Raw genomic sequence first — 22726 nt, 5'->3', positions numbered from 1 at the left:
ACTCAAGACCCATTGAATTACTTGCAATTTCCTAACCGTACTTAGCTCTCTCTCTCAACACTGTGTTTTTGCATACATAAATTCTGGATCACCTTCCCCATTTCTTTGTCAGTTCACCTCCACTCATTCTTGTGATTCATTTTAAACTTCCCTGACCAGCCTCACACTATCATTCTGTTCCTACTTATCACATTGTAGTGTAATTGACCTGTTTGCATGTGTCTCTCATACCTCACTAGACTATAGGCTATTGGAAGGCAGGAACTATGTGTCACTAATTTCTGTAATAACCAAAGTGCATCTGGTAATTCATAGACACTAAGATCCATTTATTAGTAGAAGAATTTGATACCCAAGATATCTCCAGTTCTATAGCCTAGCTACAGAATAAAGGCACCAACTCTAACATTGGAAAAACATAGGCTATATTTTCATAATTCCATTTTCTAGAAGTAAGGAGTTTGGTATAAAGCTTTAGAAGGGAGAAATTGAACCTATATCTATAGAAAAAGGGTAGCAGAACTGATGGCATCATGTGTCTTTAGGAAAGACCACAAGTCACTTAGGGAGGTAATGTGAGTGATGCACATGGTAAATGTAGCAGATGAACATGAGATCTGGACTGAAAAAATATGGGGCAGTAGCATTGTGACAAATTTCCATTAGGGACAAAGAAGAGTTTTAGCTGGTAGAACTGACAGCCAGAGGCATGCCAAGTAAATCTGCCTAGAAAATGTAAGAATGGAAAACATTTCTGATGTGGATAACAGGACTTCACAGGGCTTTCTGTGGAGGGATTATGAGTAACTGCCTTGATGAATGTGAAAATCATCCAAGAGATTGTCTGAAGAAGAGGTGGCAGGGTGCCAACATTTTGTTGGATGACTGCATATCAGGCACTATATCTTACCACTAATAATCTTCACAAAAACTTAGGAAGCAGGTCTCAATATCATGGGTGATAAAAAAGAGGTTCAAGGGGCTTACACAAGCTCCATAGGTTCACATATCTCTGTTCTTTTAATGCGCTGGCAGGTGCAGCACAGACTAGCATCCAAGAGAGTGGGGCACCTGGGTGGCTCAACTGGTGAAGCATCTGATTCTTGATCTCAGCTTAGGTCTTGATCTCAGGGTCATTTCAAGCTCCACATTGGGCTCCATGCTGGGTGTGGAGCAAACTTAAAAAAGAAGAAGAGAAGAAGAAGAAGAAAGAAGAAGAAGAAGAAGAAGAAGAAGAAGAACAACAACAACAACAACAACAACAACAACAACAACAACAACTGAGCTGGTAATGCTTGCCCAACTGAATGGAGAGCATCTCTCTTGATTTGAAAAGAAAGAGAAGACAGGAGACTAAAAGACCATACTGGTCCCTATATTGTTTCATTCACTGCATTCACTCCTCTTTCTGTTCATTTCCCTTCCTTGACAGCACCCCAATTTCCTGATGGAAAATAACCTACTATCATTTTATATAAATTTATTGGAATTATAAATATAGAATTCTTTTCCTTCCTTTACTGTATGGAAACTTAAAGGGTCTTTGAAGGTTATTTCTATCTGATCCTTTCTCTGACCAACCTGATACTTAGGCTTGGCCAATCTGAGTTTGTCTTTTAGGACTTTGAATCTTGAGTAGATAGACATAAGGCTGAGGAATTGGCTGGATTTTATTCATTCCAACAGCACCTTGATGGTTGATAGTTCCTCTCTTGTTTCCAAAACTGTTTGTCCAGGCTCCCCACTGATTTTTGACTTAATGTAATTGGAACCAAGACCCCAAAAAAGAGAATATTAATCTAGTAGAGGAGAACAGTTGAGTCTCAGATAAATCAGAAAGGTAATAGAAGTCAAGTAGAAGGGTGTGAGGAAAAGAATTCAGAAGAAGCCCTAAAGCACTAATTAAAATTATATGATGATGAGTACAAGTACAACTTCAAGTAATAACTTGTTAGTCAAAAAACATAGGAAATGAGAATAAGGCGCCAAGCGAAAAAAAATTGGGTATAATTTTAGAGCAACATACAAGGTTGGCTATAAAGAGGAAAACTTAAGGCATTAAAAGGAACTGGAGTATGGGAGCCTTCACAGTAATAAATGGTAGAAGAAACTATAGGCACGGTAGGAAAAGAGATGTGGGTAAGCCCTATGATTTATATTTGAAAGATGAGTCAAAGCTAAAGCATTTGTTTGGAGTTGTATGATTCTGGCAATAAAATGTGAAGTCACATCATATTTAAGCTTACACAATGTTATATGTCATTTATATATCAATAAAAATAAGGATGAGTATGCTATCAAGAAGGGAAAAGAGGGTGTTTTAAGAATATAGACTCTCTTGCACACTGCAATGAGGATGGTGATGGAAAATGATTTCCAGTACATGTGGGAAAGGAGGGATAAGGTCAGAAGTAAGCAATTTGTTTGGTAATTTCTGAAGCCAAGTATTTAAAAATAGTTTATAAGAGAGATCAAATTGGAAGGTGCTTCTTTATTCAAATTTTTAATGGACTGGAATATACTTACAAAAAAAAAAAAGAACCAATAGGATATATATAACATACAGGGAATATAATTTATGACCTATAAAATAGAAGACCTTGCTTTTCTCAACAGTTTTTTTTTTACAGCTTAGTAAATTGACAAAAATATTTGGAGATTAAGCAAACTTTTGGTAGTTGAGAAAGCAGTAATTTAATACTGCTTTATGAGAAAAGAACAGTCCAGAAGAGTGAAGTTTGCTTACCTAAGTCACCAGAGTGAATAGAGTAAACTTATTAATTTCTGGGGGTGCCTGGGTGGAGCAGTCGGTTAAGCATTCATAATCTCAGAGTTGTGATATTGAGCCCCACTTCAGGCTCCGTACTCAGCGGGAAGTCCACTTTTCTCCCTCTCCCTCTCCCTTTGCCTCTCCCCATGCTCACTGGCACACGCTATCTCTCTCAAAAATAAATAAATCTTTTTAAAAAAGGGGTACTTAAGGAAAATGTGAAGGCCAAGGCTTGAAAGAATAACAGAAACATTACTATTTTCCGATATTAATATAGAGAATATATGCATGGGAAAATCAAAGATAGGGAAATTGGAACAGAAAGAGCAAAACTATAAAATCAATATGACAAAACTCATTAAAATGATCAAACTTACGATACAACAAACAGCAAAAACCAAAAAGTAAAGTAAGACTAAAGCTGCTGGCCTGTGCCATGGCTATCTTTTCTTTGACTTGGAAGAACAAATTTATGCATCAATATCAATATAGTTATGGTGCTAGAATGGAAAGACATGAGGGAAGGAAATGGCATTTCCATTTTAGAGTTCATCAACTTGTGAATTAAAAAAGAAAACCAACAGAGAAAAAAATAGTGGGGAGGGGAGTCAAAGGTATAAACTCATAACACTATGGATAAGAGGAGAGGTAGCAGAGTCAGAAAAATTTGTTGTGTGTGTGTGGTTTTTTTTTTTTTAATTAAAGATTTTATTTATTTGACAGAGAGAGAGAGAGAGGGCAAAAGCAGGGGGAGTGGCAGGCAGAGGAACAGGGAAAAGCAGGCTCCTCACTGAACTGGGAGCTTGATGGGGGCTCAATCCCTGGACTCTGGGATCATGACTTGAGCCAATGGCAGATGCTTAACTGACTTAACTACCCAGGAAGCCCATCAGAAAGATTTGAAAAAGAAATGTGCCTCTGCCATTCTATGGCCATGTGATCTTGGGCAAGTCACTTAACCATTATGTGAGGATTTACTATATCCTGGTTTATAAAATGAGAAAGGGAGAGATAGGGAGAAGGAGAGAGAATATTATATTATTCCAGTCTTACAGGGTTATTTGTAAGAATTGCGTGAAAAATATGAACATAACACACTAGCATAGTTTTAAGCACATGAGTAAGAACTCAATAAATGGTAACTAATATTTAATAATCTTTGATGATAATACTGGCAATGAACAAATTAACATGGGGCTAGAGAAAACAAATTAATATGGTATGGTACAGGACCTTCTTGACTTCTGGGTACAAAGTAGTTGTGGAGTACTGGGAGCTGGTTCTCCATTGTAGGTTTTCATCAAAATAATGAATAGAATAATGAAAAGATGAAAAAAGTTACAAGACTTGAAACTGGCAAAGAGTACCGTCCATAAGACAACAACTCTGAGGAACCACCAAGAGATATACTTCAGATGGGACCAAGTATTCTCCCTCTAAGGTTAATTTATGACCCTCCCTCATGGGAAAAGAAAAAAAAAAAAAGGCAGAGTCACAAGAAAGTAAGAGACTCCTGAAAATGGGTAATTAGGAGAGGCCAAAAAAACTCAAGAGAGAGAAGAAAAACACACCACTTGGTCAGGCTATTCTAAGTAGTACTATCTAAAGCACTCTCTAGGGAGACTTTGAGATTCAAGCCTTAGTTATCTTAAGAAGAAAGCTAGCAACTAGTCACTCAAAGGAGACTATATATACTTCTGCAGCTTATGATTGAGTTAGAGACCAGATGGAACGCAACAGTGGAAAGCGAATCCTGACCCAATACTTTCAATAATCAAAAGGCTGAAACCATGGAAATAGGGAGTTTACCCACTGGCACTCTTTCTCCTTAGGTAACTGAATTACTGAACTCTGAATAAAGTTCTTGGTTAACCTGTTCAGTAGCTTAAGGTCTGAGAAGTTTCAGGTGAACAGTGAGAAAAGCCAAATATGTACATTATTCTCTTTCAGATCCAGAAAACCAGATAAAATCAATATGAGGCCTATAAAGAGGTTCTGTAACATAAATGTCAAAGATCATACCACTCAGAATACAGTTGTAGATCTCAGACAGAGCTGGCAGTCCTTCCAAGTAAATGACATCCCAGAAGGGGTAGGAACAACATTCTCTTATTGAGAACAATGAAAACTTGAAAGCAGAAAGCACTCACTAACACAAACTACTACCTGAGTCCTAAGGAAAATTCTTATTGTCTGAAATAATACCCTAGGAACCATCAGCAAATAGCATCAGAATTCACATGATTTAAAGATGAATAAAAAACAAAAAGGCAAAGTACAAATACTACAAAAAAGATGCAGAAGAGAAACAGGATTTGTTTAGTGATTAGATAAATAGAGATTGCTTCCCCACTTACTTTAGGAGGGGAGTATATCCTTGATACCAAAAAACTGTAAAGGATTTTACAGAAAGGAATAAAAGACCTAAACAAATGTGAGCACATATGGTAATCATGAGTTGAATGACTCAATATTGTGACAACTTCTTCCCAAAGTAATCTGAGATTCCATACAGTTCTGATCAGAATCCAAGCATGTATTTTTGGATTTTGAACTGACAAGGCTCATTCAAAAATATTTGGAAATGCAAAGGGCTAAGAAGAACTAAGTCTTTAAGAAGAATCAGAGGACTTCTACTACTTATACTACCATATACGGAGACTTATTTTAAAGCTGTAGGAATTTAAAAAGTGTGATAGTGGAACAAGGAAGGACAATGATGTTGGTGTTACAAAAGGACTGTAGACACCATCAGTTGTTCCCTGGGGTGTCTCTGTTTATGCCCTGATACATGTTCTAATGTTCAAAAGAATAAATCTAGAGTATTCATTTGTCTAGGGTAGAATCATATGCCTTATTCTGTTGTTTACAACATACTTAGTGGACAAAATCCTTTCAAACACGAATTCTGTATGAAAAGGTTGGAGACTTATCAACCTAGTTTAACTTCCTCCTTGTAGCTCAGGGAGGTTATAGTTTACTCAAATTGTACCCAGTTAGCCTGTTATATAACTTAGAATACAGCCCCGGTTTCCTTGCTCCTAATTAGTCCTCTTTCCATTACACGGTCCTCATTCTTAGATGAAGACTTCCTGCCCTGATATAGCTTTATTATCTAAGTTCTCACAGGATAAATCTCCAAAAAACAAACTGCCACGTAAGCATACCCTTGCTACTCAAAGTGTGATCTGAGAACCAGCTGTATCAATATCACCAGGGAGCTTGTTAGAAATGCAGACTTTCAGCCCCACCCCACCCCTCAACCTTTAATATCTTAACAAAATCCCATAGTGATTCATATACATATTAGAATTTGAGACACTCTGGCCTATGGGCTTGCTAATTTCAAATCTATGAATGACGCCCATAGGTGGCCCATCATCAGCAACCAGAGGCAAATGTAAATGCCTGTTTTTCCCTCCTTTCATCACCCACAGTAGAATTGGCTATAAGATGGCTCACAAGGAGGAAGAACTGCCTGAAACCTCTTTCCTCCCAGAACAAAAGGTTGATGCTACTTTAATATGACCCCACCTGGCACCTAAGAGTTGTTCCTAGAGTAAAATATTTTCAACTTGCCCAGTATTGGTCATCCTTATGAGTTAGAGCTTCTTGAGAACCCCTGTTTCTTCCATCTCATTGTCTGAAACCTGCAAATGGAAAATAGGAAATGAAAATTGACGGAGATCAGGGTAGGGAGGGGAGAAAGCCAGCTGGACAAAGGGAAACCATTTGGAAATTAAAAACAAAGCAAAATATGAATCCAGGAGTCTGGGAGTTGAAAAGGGAAGTTTTATGTAATTCTAGCCAGTTGATGTCATTGCAGCCAGTTCTCTGACTGACTAGAGAGGCCAAGGGGTGGGGGGATATGGAGGTGGGAAGGACCCAGACATTCTCCTTTGAATCTGAGGCTCAGCCTTATGTGTGCAAGATGAGGTCAGTAAGAACAAAGGGATAGGTCTGACCAAGAGCCAGGGCCATTTCCCTACAGAGATAATTCTGCAGTCCGAAAGAGAGCCTGTCATCCCTTCTGGGCCTCCCCCTCCCTCAACTGATCTTTTTGTGGTCTCCTGAGCCCAACTGAGGTGCGGTGACACCTCACAGGCTTCTAGCTCATCTGTGCTCAGGAATGGGAGGGTCGGGGCCACTGACACACACCAGTATCCTGCAGCCTATTATTTCCTGCCTGTCCTGGCTCTTGTCCAAGGCCCAGCATGACAGGTGGATGAAGTTCTCCAGAAAGCTCAGCAACGAGCCAGTTTTCCAGGAATGCTGCTGCTAACTGGATTCACATGTTAAGCCACCCCCACCACCCCAGGCTGAATGGAGGGCCAGCTGAATGGGAAGAGTTTGTGTGTGTGTGTGTGTGTTTAAACTCTGTCTCCAGTCTGGATCCTGTGATTGTTTCAGCTGGTGTAAGCAACTCCCTACTTAGGCTCCAGGGTTCCAAGTGCTTCCAAATCCCTCCAAGGAACAAAAGCTATTAATTCATGCCTTTGTTCTCAAACAAATGCTCCACAATCTAGGACTGGAAGGAAGAACGGCAGGTGCCATTGGGAACACTGGGGACACAGGAATAAGGGAGCATGAGGGCCTTGGGCTCCTTTAGCAAGAAAACTTTCAGGGTGATAGAGCAATCTGGTCATGGAAGGAGAATGTGGGGGAAAAGCGAAAACAGATCACGCAGCTTTCAATAAGTTGTCCAGAAAGATTTAGAGAAGCAGATTAAAGAGAGAAATTATTCCATTTGAACAGAATTTGGAGATTGTAAAAGTGTCTGGTCTTCCAATATGCTTTTGACTATGTTTCTCCAACTAAAACTGAATTAATAGGTCCAATAATCATGCAAATGATTTTTGTTTATTGCCTCAGGCTGAGCAGTTTAAAGTAATCCTAACCCCACTGAACACTTAATATGTGCCTCCCACTGTACTGAGTGGGAAAGAAGAGGAGAAGGAATGCCAAAATACATTTAAGTTCTTGCCCTCCTCAGTTTCTCAAAAAATTAAAAATAGAAATGCTATAGTGATCCAATAATTCTACTACTGGGTTTTTACCCCAAATAAAATGGAAACACTAACTTGAAAAGATATATGTAGGGGCACCTGAATGGCATAGGCAGTTGACTGTTCTACATTTTTGGTTTTAGTTCAGATTGTGATCTCAGGTCTTGAGATCAAGCCCCATGCCAGGCTCCATACTCAGCATGAAGTCTGCCTGGAGTTTCTCTCTCCCTCTCCCTTTAACCCCTGCCCCACTCTCTCTTTCTTTCTCAAATAAATGAATAAATCTTTTTTAAAAAGAAAAGATATATATATCCCTATATTTATTAAAGCATTATTTATAATAGCCAAGATATGGAAGAAACCCAAGTGTCCATCAGTAGATGAATGGATAAAGATGTAGTATATATGTACACACACACACACACACACACACACACACACTGGGATATTACTCAACTATAAAAAAAGAATGAGATCTTGCCATTTGTGGCAACATGGATGAACCTAAAGTGTATTATGCTAAGTGAAATAAGTCAGACAGAAAGAGACAAATACCATATAATTTCATTTACATGTAGATTCTTAAAAAAACCAAAACAAAACAAAACAGAAACGGATTCATTAATGCAGAGAACAAACTGATAGTTGCCAGAGGGGAAAAGGGTGGGGGATGGACATAATGGGAGAAAGAGAATGGAAGATACAAGTTTCCAGTTATGGGAAGAATAAGTCACAGGGATGAAAGTATAGCATAGGAAACATAGTCAATGATATTGTAATAGCATTGTGTGGTGACAAGTGGTGGCTACACTTGTGGAGAATAGAGCATAATGTATAGAGTCCAATAGAGTCGAATCACTATATGATTTTACACATGAAACTAAAGTAACATTCTGTGTCGACTATACTTCACTAAAAGAGATATAAAGTTCCTGACCTCCTGGAGCTCACAGACAAGCAAGGAAGACAGACCTACAGGCAGATAAACTGCAATACTGTGCGACTAGCATTGAGATGGAGATGTTATGGCAATACCAAAGAGACACAGGAAAAGATACCAATGTTGGGGGAGAAAGAGTTGCACTCTTTCCAATCTGGGTAAGCAGAGCCAGAATGGGACAGGCCTGGTCCACTAGATTTTCAAGGCAGACAATCTACTAATGGAACTGGCAGGAGGGAAAGGTACCTTTCAGTAAATAGAGAATCAATCTATAGGCCAGGATCAGCATTTATTTTATCTTGGGCTCTTGTTGGATGGTAAGCAATCAATATCTGTTCTTGCTATGAGCCCATGCACTAACTGGGGAGGCATTCAGAAGTCCGCAGAAAGTTCCCAATAATCAGCATGGCTGTGGGGAGAGCTAACTTTAGACTTTACATAGGTGTCCCGGAAATCTGGAGGGAAATTATTTTGGGATAGAAGTATGTGTTTCAAGATCCTGGCCAGCATCTGAATGACTTACTTCTGTTGCCTCCTCGGTTAAATACTAAATGTATCTTCCCAATACTATAGCTTCAGTATAAATGAATGAATCATAAGAGCCAACTATCCCCCACCCCAAACCACTTCCATCCTGCCCACAGATGGGGAAAGGAAGATTATTTGAATTTAAGGCTAATAAACTCTCTTACTGCCCCTGAGCAAGGTTTAAACAAAGGGTTAACAAAAGGATTGACTCATCTCTGCCTGTTTAAAATATTCTCTCTGGAGATAGGGTCTTTGAAGACTATATATAGGAAAATGTTTCACTTTCTTCATAAGGCTCTAGACTACATTTTCCTAAATATCAGTGTTTCTTCTTGGGGGAAAGGAGTATATGTATGTGTGTGCACACAATTTGTGTGACTTTGGATCAATATTTATTTGCTTAGAAACTGGGAAGAAAGAGAAAGCTTATCTGGATGTCACATTGATAAAGATCTATTAAAAGGGACCATACTTGGAGTAACAAAGTTCACACTGAGATGTTCATTCCATTGGAATAATAAAGTCCAGCCTTGAACTGTCTTGCCAAAGTCTCTATCTCCCTTATTCTCCTTTTCTCTCCTCCAGGTATTAGTCTAAGGGAATAAATGAGACTTTAGAAAATTTCTGTAACTGGGATGCCTGAGTGGCTCAGTGGTTGAGCATCTGCCTTTGGCTCAAGGTGTGATCCCAGGGTCCAAGGATTGAGTCCCACATCAGGCTCCCCATGGAACCTGCTTCTCCCTCTGCCTATGCCTTCCCTCTCTCTCTCTCTCTCTCTCTGTGTCTCTTATGAATAAATAAATAAAATCTTAAAAAAAAAAGAAAATTTCTATAACATCGTGTTCTAGCAATTATGCTATTGTGGCTGGGACAGAGATGGGATGGATCCTACCTAGTACTTTAGAAAGAGGGTAGAGGATTCTTAAATAGATTATTTGCAATGAGAAGATTAATACGAAAGCAAAAAAGTAGCACTGTGTGAGAGAAAGGGCTAATGTTAGCATGGAAGAGTCAGGCTAGCTAGATAGTAGAGATTATGCTCATGAGGACCTTCCCCTGTAATGTTTTAAGTTATTTTGATCTTTTGTTTTGTTCTATAAAATAAAAAATAGTATTTAACCTTAGGTTTGAAGTTGTCTTCTGCTACTTTGCAATTGTCCTTTGCTATAACAACCCTTTAGTAAATTTAATTCACCTTTAAAGACTGCTGGAAATGGTATTGCAGGAATTAGGAACTTTGCATATTTCTCTTAATTGGCTGAGATCCTTTTTTTTTTTTTTAAGGGTAGCACTAGGATTTATTAAACAGTCTTAGTAAAGGCGCTGGGGCTTGCCCATGGTGCTCTTGATGTATAAAGCCTGGACACTGCCAATTCTTCTTGAGCAAGGACACTAGGAAATTGATAGCTAAGTGGGTGTTGTACATGAGCTCATCCTCTGTCATCTTCAGGTGGCCAACAGCCACTGCCAGACGTAGCACCTTCATTTGGAATTTGATGGTGGACTTCACTTTGTCCACTTTGGCCACCATGTTCTCATTGTGGGTCAGCAAGGAAGGGAACTTGCCAGCTTTATTCAGGCCTGGACCCAGGATTCATGGGATCTGCTTGATCAGAGATTCTGAAGCCAAAAGGCATCATATTTCTTGGCCAACTTCTTGACTAGTTTTTTATTCTTGTTGAGTTTCTTCAGCGCCTCAATGTCCATGTGGGGAATATCCACTGCCTTGGCCTCATCACAGTGCTGCTTGTCCCCCAAAACACACACACGGAGAACTTGGGGAGGGGAGTGGACTTAACCCTGACGGTGCCCGAGAAGCGTTTGTCCTTCTGAGGGTCATAGTTCTTCAGGCGGATCTGCAGCTCCACTCTTTCCAGAAACTTCGGCACTTGTGCTGGTTCCCGTGCAGGACCTCCCTCACCCCCTCTACTGGGTGTCGCGGGAGACTTTGCTGCTCATGATAGCTCACAGCAGAAAAGACTATTGGCTGAGATCCTTATTACAGTAGAAGAACACTGTCTTCAGAAGAACAGTAGTCCAGGCATTCTTGATGGGAATAAACCTAAGACCAAAGATCCTTTCCAGAAAGATTGCAGAGGGAGGGCATGTTGAAAGAGATTTGGGTATTCAGATGCAGGAGGAATTGCAAAAGAAAAAGAAAGAGAAGATAAATTCTCATGGCTCTGCTACCCTCAAGAATTTTTAGCTCACCTAAGAAGATAATGCATACACACATGACTCTGTTTTTCCAGTTGTAGTCATCATTTGTCCATCTTGCCTTGGCTCAACTTGATTCCCTATTTTTGTTAATCCATTCAGTTTCTAAGACTGGAATTTGGGTGTCAAATTTAATTCTTTCCTCTTCCTTACTCTTTACAAATAATCAGTCTCAAAACAAACAATCAGTCTCAATGCCCTATTGGTTCCATCTTCTCACATACTTAAGATACTTTCATTTGATACTGCTATGAAGAATGACATTGGAGAAGATGAACTGGGGAAGCCACGGGATTTGGCAACTAGAAGACCTTGATGACTTGTAAGGGACTAGTTTCAGCAGCTGTATTACAACGGGTTGAACAAGTATGGGTGATGACGAAGAGGTGGCTATTGTGTCTGATAAGTATTTGGGAATAATACTCAGTATATGCTCAAACTAAAAAGTCCAAATTATGCTTTGTTTAGTAATTCAAATGGGCACTTTTCTCTGTTCTATTTCATAATTTCTTTTTCCATTTTAACTTAATTTTACTTTCTGGAGAATTGATCATAAAAATCATGGTAACAGGATTTTGTGAAAATGTTAGCCTTTATCACTAAAAGAGTCCAGGCAGCAAAATTCTGCCATCTATACAGAACTAAAAATAGTTTTAAAATCTCCTGGATTCCAAGACAGTAAATAATGTTTTACTCCCCTAATTTTTTTCTTATGAATACTTCTATGAATACTTTTCTTGTGAATCCTAGCTTTCATATATTTACAGCTAGTCTCTAACTTCCCAGCTTACTTTCTGTAAACTAAACCAGTTTCTTTACTATTTGTATAGCCTTGGCTTTTTTTTCCCCCTTGGCATTTTTATTTTAACTTAGTTTCTGTCATTATTCCATCAATCTGTAATTGCAGTGAACTTCGAAATTCAGGCAAAATATGATTTTAAAATATATAAAGAAAATGGCAGTCAGAACATGTAGCTTTGAGTATTAGGTATGCTGCATAATTGTATTTGAACTTGGAGAAAAACCTAATGTCAGATCCTCGGGTTCTTCACCTATAAAATGGGGGAAATTAGGCCACCTTGGTAAGAGTTGATGCAAAGGCTAAGATGTGAATGTGCTTGGCTCATAGCAGCCATTTAGTAAATGTTAGTCTTCAGATACCTTCTCAAAAGTCCCCTGCTTTTTCTTGAGCCATAGACTTGCACTTTCAAATTTCCTACAGAATATCCACATGTCTTTCTAGTGGAAGTCACCCTTTTCCATCAGACTTGTCCTTTACATTTTCTGTCATATTTTTGTTCATAATACCATTAGTCTATCAACACATTTTTTCCCCCAACTCTTGTTCTACCCTTCACTGATATCTGGCAGAGACCATGAGATGACTAAGATATCCCCAGGTGGGAGCAGAAGCACTGGTGTCTACATTGAAGAAACAACAGGTGCAGAGAGCAGTAATCCACTTAGTAAAATTCCTTGGAGAGACTTTCTAAGCCTAGTTTCCCTCCTTCCCTTCATCCTTTTTCTGGTCTGCTATGCTTGGCTCCTGATCCAGACTTAGGATCTGCTTTTATCTTTGATATTTGAGGATCCAACTCAACTTTTCTGGATTGCAGATTAATGGCTAATCTCTGGAACCTCAACTATTGCAAACACTCATGAACTGATCTCCCTTTCTGCAATGTCTTCCTGTCTAATCCAGCCTTCCAAAAGGGATCACCTTAATTATCCGAACAATCCCTTTAATAGTGTTACTCCTCAGATAAACTTCAATAACACCCATCCCCCGACATCTACAGCATAAATACCAAATTACCTTGCCTGGAAATAATGGGAGGAAGTGTATAACCTGGTTCTGACCTGTATTTCTAGCCTGATCTCTGACTATTCTCTTCGATGAATTCTTTGCTTTAATGTCAATTTAATGACTTACTCTCTAAAGTGTACTTTTTAATTTCAACTGTCCAAAAATTCAATCGCCTTACCTTCTTATTTTGGGGAGAATCCTCCCATTATGTTATTTTTGGTGGGAGATGGGGCCAAATGCACTATCTTTCCCCTGCTTGCTTCCATGGTATGAGCACTGACTTAAGTTTTGCCAGTCAGATACTCTCACCCAGGACAACAAAAACTGAGTGAGTGATGCAGACTTAGAGTAGCAGTTGGACTTCATCTACAGCTGTGATGGTGGTGTTGGCAGAGTCCTCTAGCAGGTGTAGCAGCATCCTGGCTAGATTCTTTCTGCTAAAAGACTGTTGTGCTTCCTGCTTCTGGGCTCTTGGGAATACATTTGCTTCTTACCATTTTCTAAACCTGATCCTCCAGCTTTCTGATGGTTCTGTAAGCCACTGATTATTATTCCAACACATTCTACCGTCCTTATTGCAGACAGAAATATTTCTGTTGCTTTCAACTCCAAGAATCCTAACTTATATCCTGAAATTTGCCTTGTTGTTTTCAACAGCATTTCTTTGATACGCTAATTCTGTGTGCAGAATGCTTTTCTTACTTTAGTCTGCTTTTCCATCTCCAGCTCTTGTCTCCTCTTTCTTGATCATCTTAATAGTTTCTGAGTACATCCTTTCAGCCAGATCCCAGACTAAATATATGCAGAGGAATATACACAGTCAAAACAGAGATAAATGACACAGTCCTCCAGCTCACTAGAGATGTCATGCATAGTCAAAGACAAACATTTAAGAACAATTGCATTTCAGAAAGATAGAAACCAGGATGGAGATATGTACAGTGCTCAGTAGGGCATGAAGTTCTTACTTATGACAAGCTTCCTTAGGAAGGGCCCTGTTAGGTATTGAACTGGAGGAAAGATAATACAGGCACAAATCAGCATGAGCAAAGGTGAGGAGATGTGAAGGAACATGGCAACACTGAACCATGACAAAAGTTCAGTGTGACCTCAGCATAGGATGTGAGGGGAAAAACAGTGGTGGGAAATAAAGCTGGGGAAGTGTTTTCTATCTAACAAATTCAGTGACATAAGCTCCATCTTCTAGACAACAATTTTTCAATGTTTTTGATTATTCTTTCCTTCTAAAATTTTTGAGCTTCCCCCAAAATGTATGGGAACTTACTGATAAATCTTATACAGTACTATGATGGATTCATATATGAGGCATCAATTACGTTAATTTCATATTTAAGTTAAAAAAGTAACAATAAATACAACACTAATATTGTTTCCCCACAAGGCAAAGGACTGTCTTGCTTGGCCTCAATCTGGTATTATCAGAAGAGCTTATTAGAGGGCAAAAAAGTATTTACATTTTTGCAAGATAATTCTACCAGCAGCATGGAAAAAGGATGAGAGCTGAATTCTTGGAGTTTTAACGTATATAAAATTCACCTGGATTGTTTTGAAAATAAAGAGCCGGAGTCCCCAGTGAGTTAACGGAGCCAAGCAGTGTTCATCAATAACTACGAATATTATAAAAAGACAACGTTTAGTGCACCTAGATGGAAGTATTTGAAATCTCACACTACCTACAATATATTTCCGCCAGAACCACCAAATCTGAATATGGTTGAGGCTTTACATTTAAATGTTAATAAGGAAATTATTAGTAATTATGTAATAATTATAAACATGTAATTATATAATACAGATATGTAATTTTCTATAATACATAATAATTTATATATAGATTTATGTATAATATATTAATATTATATAAGTTATTTATTATATAATATAAATACATAATATAAATTAATATATAATTTAATAATTATATACTTACTAATACATAAGGTACTAAAATAAGATATATAAATTATAAAACTGATTATTATATAACATTATTAAATAAATTGAAGAAAATTACAGAGGTCAAAGGTAATTCTACAGCACAAACAACCAAAATTCTTCAATAAATAAGAAGCAAATAGAAGGAAGAGTAATACAGGAGGAAAAAAAAGTGATAAGGGATATATCAACCAATTGCAACATAGGGAAGTTATTTGGTTTTTGATTGCAAAACTTGTGAGATAGGGCACCTGGCTGGCTCAGTCCATAGAGCATGTGATCCTTGATCTCAGAGGATGAGTTCAAGCCCCACATTACCTCAAAATTGTGAGATAACATGGGAAATTTGAATGTTGACTAGTTGTTCGATAAAAAGAATTGTTAATTTCTTAAGGTATTAAGATAAATAGTAAATGTATTTAGATTTTTAAAAATTCTTTGTTATTTAGAGATATGCACTGAAATCTTTATAGATGAAATGAGATATCTGGTACTTACTTCAGAGTAATCTGGGATGGGGAATTAATCAAATAAGATTGGCCATAGGTTATTAATTATTAAAGCTAGATGATAAATATGTGGAGCTTATTATATTTTTCTTTTTAATTTTGAGCATGCTTAAAATTTTTCTAATAAAAAATATTTTAAATTCAGATCCTAGGTTTCACCTCCTAGAGATTCTGACTCCATAGGTATAAGGTGGTACTCAGAAATCCAAACTTTTAACAAGCACCTCAGGAAATTTTGAATCAGATAGCCCCTAGACCATAATTTGAGCAAATTCAACCCAACAGTGAAGTGGCTTGAAGGGAGGAAACTAAGCAGGAGAAATTGGCAGTAGCTTTAATAGAGTAGGTACTCAAGATAAATATCTGACAATTTTATTTGATGATCATTTACAGATACTTGTCCCAAATCTTCATAGTGTTTGTGTATAATAATCATTCAGGGTGTGATTACTGGCACTATTTCCTGATGTGGGCCTTTTTTCCATTAGATTTTTTGAGTCCCCTAATGCTTGCCTCATGAACCAAGGCTAATTCCCTGATTAGATAATCATCCTTGTGAATGCTTTCTTCCAAATCACAATGGTAGCAGAGATGTTGCCAGGCCTTCCAGGAAGGGAGAGACACCCAGTTGTGACCCATTACATTGGCATCAGCTCTCACTCCACCCCTTCCAGGAGGAAAGGGGAGGGAATAGAGATGAACTATCCATCCCAGTGCTGTCAGGTCACATTACATCTCAACACTCCACACCCCCTTTTTCTTTCCACTTTTGAGACTGTCAACTGGAAAGTGCCCCAGGCCTTGGAGTTGTATAGGGGGCTGGGGTGTATAATGGAGACAGGGCTTACTGCATGTCATAAGGCAAAGGAACTCAAAGCGGGAAGGTCCTGCCATGGCTCCTCAGAACTTGGGTCCCTCTCAGGCAGTTACCCTGCAGGTGGCCCTCTCAGCAAAGTCAATGCAAAATGCTACTGCTGGCTGAGCCTCGCAAGACTGCTTTCAGTCCAGGGAAGGCTCTGTGGTCCTGCCAGCAACAGAGTAGCAGTCTTCCAGAAGAATCTTCTTATCTACAGCAGGTCTAGGCTTCAGACCTGCCTGGGATCGGCTCACCTCAGGGTCAGTAGATGGAGTGGCCACATTCAACCCCTCCCCAAAATACTATGAATTGCAATAGACTTGCCTCTTCTGCACAATCCAGGGAAACCTTGCTGTACCCCACTGATAAGGTAATGAAACAACAGTAGCCAGAGATGGGCCCTGTTTGTATCCTGAGTTTATAGAGAAAAACCTTCAAATTAAGGGTCTCAGTGATTTATCTGCAATCACAGCTCAGGACTAGGATCAAGTATTTTGCTTCAGATTTGTGCATGTAACTCCTTCAGAGGGTTTGTTGTTTTTTTTGTTTTTTTGCTTTTGATGCAATCACCTTGCCTTTTAAAACCTATCCTTCCCCTTCTCCCCAAAGGGAACCTATCTTCCTGCCAACGTGGACTCTGCATTTCCCTGAACATGTCCCACTTATTTTCATATATTTCCCTTTTCCTTCTTCCTGGAATGCTGTCTTCTCCTCAACTCCAATTTGTCTCATTGAGATCCTGCTCCAGCTTGACAGACTTTTAGGATTCATTCACTGCTTTCACCCATAAGTGACATTTCCCTCTGCATCTTCATCACACTCTGCTGATAACATTTCTTGTCACTCCCATTTGTTTCCTTTTCTTATATTTTTCTTATTATGGCCATGTGTATACTTGCCTGTAGAATCCTGTTGCATTGCAAACTCCTTGAGCCCAATGACCATTTATTACTCAGCTTTTTATTTCCTCAGCATTTGTAATAGTGCTTTCTAAATAGTAGAAGCTTTAAAATTCTATTGAATCAAGGGGCACCCGAGTAGCTCAGTGGCTGAGCATCTGCCTTTGGCTCAGGTTGTGATCCCGGGGTCCTGGGATCAAGTTCTGCATCAGGCTTCCTGCGGGGAGCCTGCTCCTCCCCCTGCCTATGTCTCTGCCTCTCTCTCTGTGTCTCTTATGAATAAATAAATAAAATCTTAAAAAATTTTTTATTGAATTGAATGTGTGCAACCCTGCAGTAATATATAACCTAGTTTTTATTTGTCAAAATACAATTAAAACGTCCAGAGGAAGTTACATGCTGCAAAGGATCAATGCTGTGATTAATCCTCACACAGTTAAAACTAAAACTCCTTAAGCAACATCATAATTTATGTCTTTGTGAACTGCATATTTGCATATACTAAATACACTGAATGTGAATCACCATGGGAGCTTTGAATGTCTTGCCCCCTTTTCTCCCCTTCACAGAGGTGTGGAAGTAGAGGGGAGAAGATAGAGCTACAGAGCTGCCTGGGAGTTACTCTATTCCAATGCTGATGCTCACTCCTAAGCTTCCTTACCCTCTTGTGATTCCGGATTGGTTTGGGTGAGTGAGGAGCAAAAAGGCAGCGCTCTGGGGAGATTAATAATAAGGTCTGAAGGATGAAGATCAAAGAGCAGCTTTGGCGGCAGACCATGGAGTAACCTTAGTAACCGGCAGAGGCTCTCTGATCTCCATACTCCCTGTGAACTTACACTACATTTCGCACCCTTTCCTGGGGTCACCAACCTTCTCAATTACAATCCACCCTTGTTTCTCCAAAACTCCATATCCTGCAAGATGATAGGTCTGCTGTTTATTTGTATATAGCTTACTATCTAGCCACCAAGAAAAGTTTTACAAAACTAGTATGAAACCAAATGTTAGTCAGTATCAAAGTCAAGGAGAGCTTGTTTAAGCTTTTAAAAAAAAATCTATCTAAAATGAATTATCCAAATTAGCCTTCTGTAGTATTTAACTTCACTCACTAACCCACAGCCAGTTCATAAAACTTATAAAAGTTTGTCTTTTAAATCATCCACTGCATATTGTCTGGGATGTATTCCAAAATAATTTGGCAGTAAATGGGAATTGAGGGGAGGGTACAAATGAACCCAAACTGGCCATGGGTCGATAATTGTTGAAGCCAGGTGTTAGGGACCTGGGTTGTTCATTATGCCATTCTCTCTTGTATTAGTAGGTGTCTGAAATTTTCCTTATAAATTTCTTCTTTAGAAAAACCTATTTTATCTTCAAATTCTGCCTCCATGCAATTCTAGTGTGGTTAACTTTTCTGTTTTGGAAGATAGGAATCATATTGGGTCACCTGATCCCTCTGACTTTCTTATCATCCCCAGTTGTACCTACCGTCTTCCTTCCATGTCCCAGCTTGGCAAAACAAGGGTCTGTTTGTTTGGTGGACCTCAAGTACTATCCGCAGAGTGGCCCAGGAATCTTGGGCATTGCCAGGCTGGATGCTCAGACTCCTTTCGTAACCATTTAAAAATATGCTGTGGTAGCGGGAGTTCCAAGCTCCAGGGTTTTATTTTCACTGAGCACTTCAAATGCTGCTGCTGGGCTGCAAATAGAAACTAGGGTGATGGCTTGTTTGCAAAAGTTACTGTGTTCTTTTTCTCTATCCTCATTCCTTCTCTCCATCTCTCTCCCTCTCTCTCTCTCTCTCTTTCTCCTTTGTCTTCTATTGGAAAAGCAACTGTTGGTGGGCAGTTACCAATCTGAGGATACAAGAATTTTCTGGTGTTAAATATTTCGAGGATATCAGTTTTTCAGACTGCTGTGAATGACACAATGAATCTGCACCCTGTGTCCCCTTTCTGGACACCGCAACGATGTTACTCTTCTGGGAGGAGAACAAGCTCAAAATCCAAATGTGAGACCCTATTTGAGGAGGTGACACTCAGATTATGCTTCACGGGTGTTTGGCACCAGCATGTCAAACAAGGCATTTCTCAAATCATACAAGCAGACGGACTTGCCATCTCATCCACAGCAGAGCTTTTCCTGCACAAACTACCTCTAAAATATTACCCCACTCAGTGGGCGATTCCCTGCAGTATCAGGCACTGGCAGGCGTTCGTTGAAAGCTGCTCTTGGGAACTTCTGAGGTGTTGCCCTTCTTTGCAGCTTGTCTGATTCCCTGAGGCCCAAGAGATAGATGCCTTGAACAGCCAAGAAAGGCAAAGTGAAAAAAAAAAAAAAAAAAAGGCAGTTCAACCAGTTAGAGCCCTGGACTGTGGAGGAAGATGGCCAAAGAGGCTGGATTTACAGCTGTCCGTCTCCCCTCTCATTTTGCACAGGAAAGGCATTTCTCTAATCCACCTGTTCAATTATTTATCATGCTATGTGTTTCCTCTTAATTGTTACTCAGGCAAAGCCTTTATGTTGTAAGGTGATACTCTAGTATTTTTTAACGACCTTAGGCAAAGTGATTGACACTTGATCCTGGAGTCAAATGTTCCTAGTGACGCAACTTGCTCTCCCAGTAGCAGAAAAGCTTCCTGCCATGATTAAGTTAGAACCGTGAAAGTGCTAAAATGTGTTGTCAGCCTTCCTCTGATGCAAGCACTTTTATTATAGGGTCTGGTTGCAGAAGTGAAGCAACCCAAACCTTGCCTCCAAATATCCCTTTTTGCTCTGGACTAGCCACGCTATACAGAAAGGCAGTATGTGTCAGACGCTTGAAATACCAAAGATCACAGTCATGCCTTATCCAAACTTACAGTTTTTCTAGGTCGACCCCTCCCCCTCCTCTGTTCCTTTTACTGAGTTCGTTTGACAACGTGATCCCAACTGATTTCTGCCTGGCAGGGTGCCAGTCTCTGAACTCTCATTAACTACCCCAGGCAAGCAAAACAAGAAGCAATCCATTCTGTATTTGAACTTGAAATGGAAAATCATCTGTGTTTGCTTTTCTCGATAGGAGGCTGAGATGGAGCAAAAGGGTAATTCTATTTTTTTTGGACATGGGCTACTTCCCAGTGAAAACGCTAGGGAACCTATGAGCAGTGGGTATCAGGCCCACGGTGACTCAGTGGCCTGGCTGGCTGATCCATTCCTTGTTAAAACTACACAAAGGGCTTTCTCAATGCCACCTGCCTGGGGTTTCTCTACTACTCTTCAGGTTCCTAGGCAAAGAGTATTTTTAGGTTGTGACTGCCTCCTGAGGGAAGAGCCTCAGTTATTAATGATTCTGTAATTTACTAATGTTGTACCACAACTAATGCAATGAAACTAAACACATATAAGTCTATGGCCTATAAAAATTTGTGATTAAGTACAAGGGAAGGGGAAAGCAATAGAGGATATTGTATTCCTATTGCTTTCACACACAAGACTCTTGCTGGTATTTATTCCCAGTTATTATAGCCACTTTGTTGTGATTCTATCTCGATACCAGAGGTAAAGGAATCCAAGTACATGTAATTAATACACAGATTGGGTAGTTGACCCTATAGACTTTGATTGTTTTTGTAGAAAGTTTGTGCCCAAACTACCTTAGCCAGACTTTCTTAATTCAGTCATAAGATGTTTCTTTTTTTCTTTTTTTAAAAGATTTTATTTATTCATGAGACACAGAGAAAGAGAGAGAGGCAGAGACACAGGCAGAGAGAGAAGCAGGCTCCATGCAGGGAGCCCGATGCGGGACTCGATCCTGGGACTCCCAGGATCACGCCCTGAGCTAAAGGCAGATAGATGCTCAACCCCTAAGCCACCCAGGCATCTCAGAATGTTTCTTTTTAATGCTTGGATTTCTGATACCTACCAATGTTTAACACATTGCACATGCCCAGTAAAAGGCAAGTGAGTGAACAAATGAGTGAGTGAATGGAGAGGAGCCCAGTCTTAGGAGAGAGCCGGCCTGAACCAATAGTCCCCAAACATGGCTGCATACCATAATCACTTACAAGCACTTTATTTTTATTTGCAGTGTTTCTCCAAGTACCACTTTATTTTCCTCTCATTCTTTATTCTTTTAAAGTTAATTCTTGCTCATTATAACAATCAAAACAATGTAGAGGAGTCTAAGGAGAAATTGTCTCCTTTTTCTTGAAGTAACACTCCAATGATGGGCATGCTCTTAATGAGTCACCATGTGTTCTTCTATAGTTTTTATTAAAACAAGCTCAAATATACTTCCAACTTATTTCACAAGAATAGCATATGATAAATATTAGTTGAAAATTTGCCTTTCTCATAATGTATTGCAGACACTCTTCCAAATTAATATTAGTAGTATACCAATTTGCCTCATTCATTTTATTAGCTATAGAGCATATGTAATACAGATGTACCATAACTCATTCAAAGGTTGTTTTTGTGTAAGTGTGTGCAAATGTTGGCAATACAGAAAGAAATATTCTTTCTTAAAAATGATAGTTTTTTATTTTGAACATAGATGGGGAAAGAATCTGAATACAAAAGTAAAAATAGAATTCCAGAGAAAAACATTCCAGTGTATTATAAATATTCTTATAATTCTGTTACATCTATGTAAAAATGTGCAACTTATGATCAGATAGGTTTTCAGAAATGAAATAAAGTTTTAATAAAGACATACACCTTGGGGCACCTGGGTGGCTCAGTGGCTGAGCATCTGCCATTGACTCAGGTCATGATCCTGGGGTCGTGAGATTGAGTCCCATAGGGGAGCCTGCCTCTCCCTCTGCCTGTGTTTCTGCCTCTCTCTTTGTGTCTCTCACGAATAAATGAATAAAATCTTAAAAAAAAAAAAAAGACATACACCTTTAAGTTTCAATAAAATATCATATTACCTGATTTCTCACCCTTGCAACACTATATTTATCAATCTTCTACTTTATTATAAGTTTATTGAAAAAATATATAGAGAAAAAATCTATTGTGTCATTAATTTTCATTTTCTGGGATATTTTGGGGTATTTTGTTTGTTTTTAAATACAGATCTGGGGTTCCGTTTTGAATCTACTGAACCAGTCTTTGAGGTCAGCACTTGTGAATCCTGGTCTTATAGAGCTTCTGGGTGAGTCTGATGTTGTCAGTGCTTGGATAGACATTTGGGAACCACTGATAAAGACAATCTCTTGATTGAAACATAAGCTCTATGGGGATGTAAGCTTC

The 22726-nt window shown here is 39.1% G+C and overlaps 1 pseudogene; it reads right to left on the bottom strand.

Moving 5' to 3' along the window:
- Positions 1–10555: 10555 nt before the first annotated feature.
- On the bottom strand, positions 10556–11203 carry LOC140607482 (large ribosomal subunit protein uL1 pseudogene; annotated as a pseudogene).
- Between the last annotated feature and the right edge of the window lie 11523 nt (positions 11204–22726).

Source organism: Canis lupus, chromosome 16 (assembly GCF_048164855.1).
Source record: "Canis lupus baileyi chromosome 16, mCanLup2.hap1, whole genome shotgun sequence".
In the NCBI taxonomy this organism is placed as follows: Eukaryota; Metazoa; Chordata; class Mammalia; order Carnivora; family Canidae; genus Canis; species Canis lupus.
Note: the sequence above shows the minus strand (reverse complement) of the source record. Positions and strands in the feature narration are given on the sequence as shown.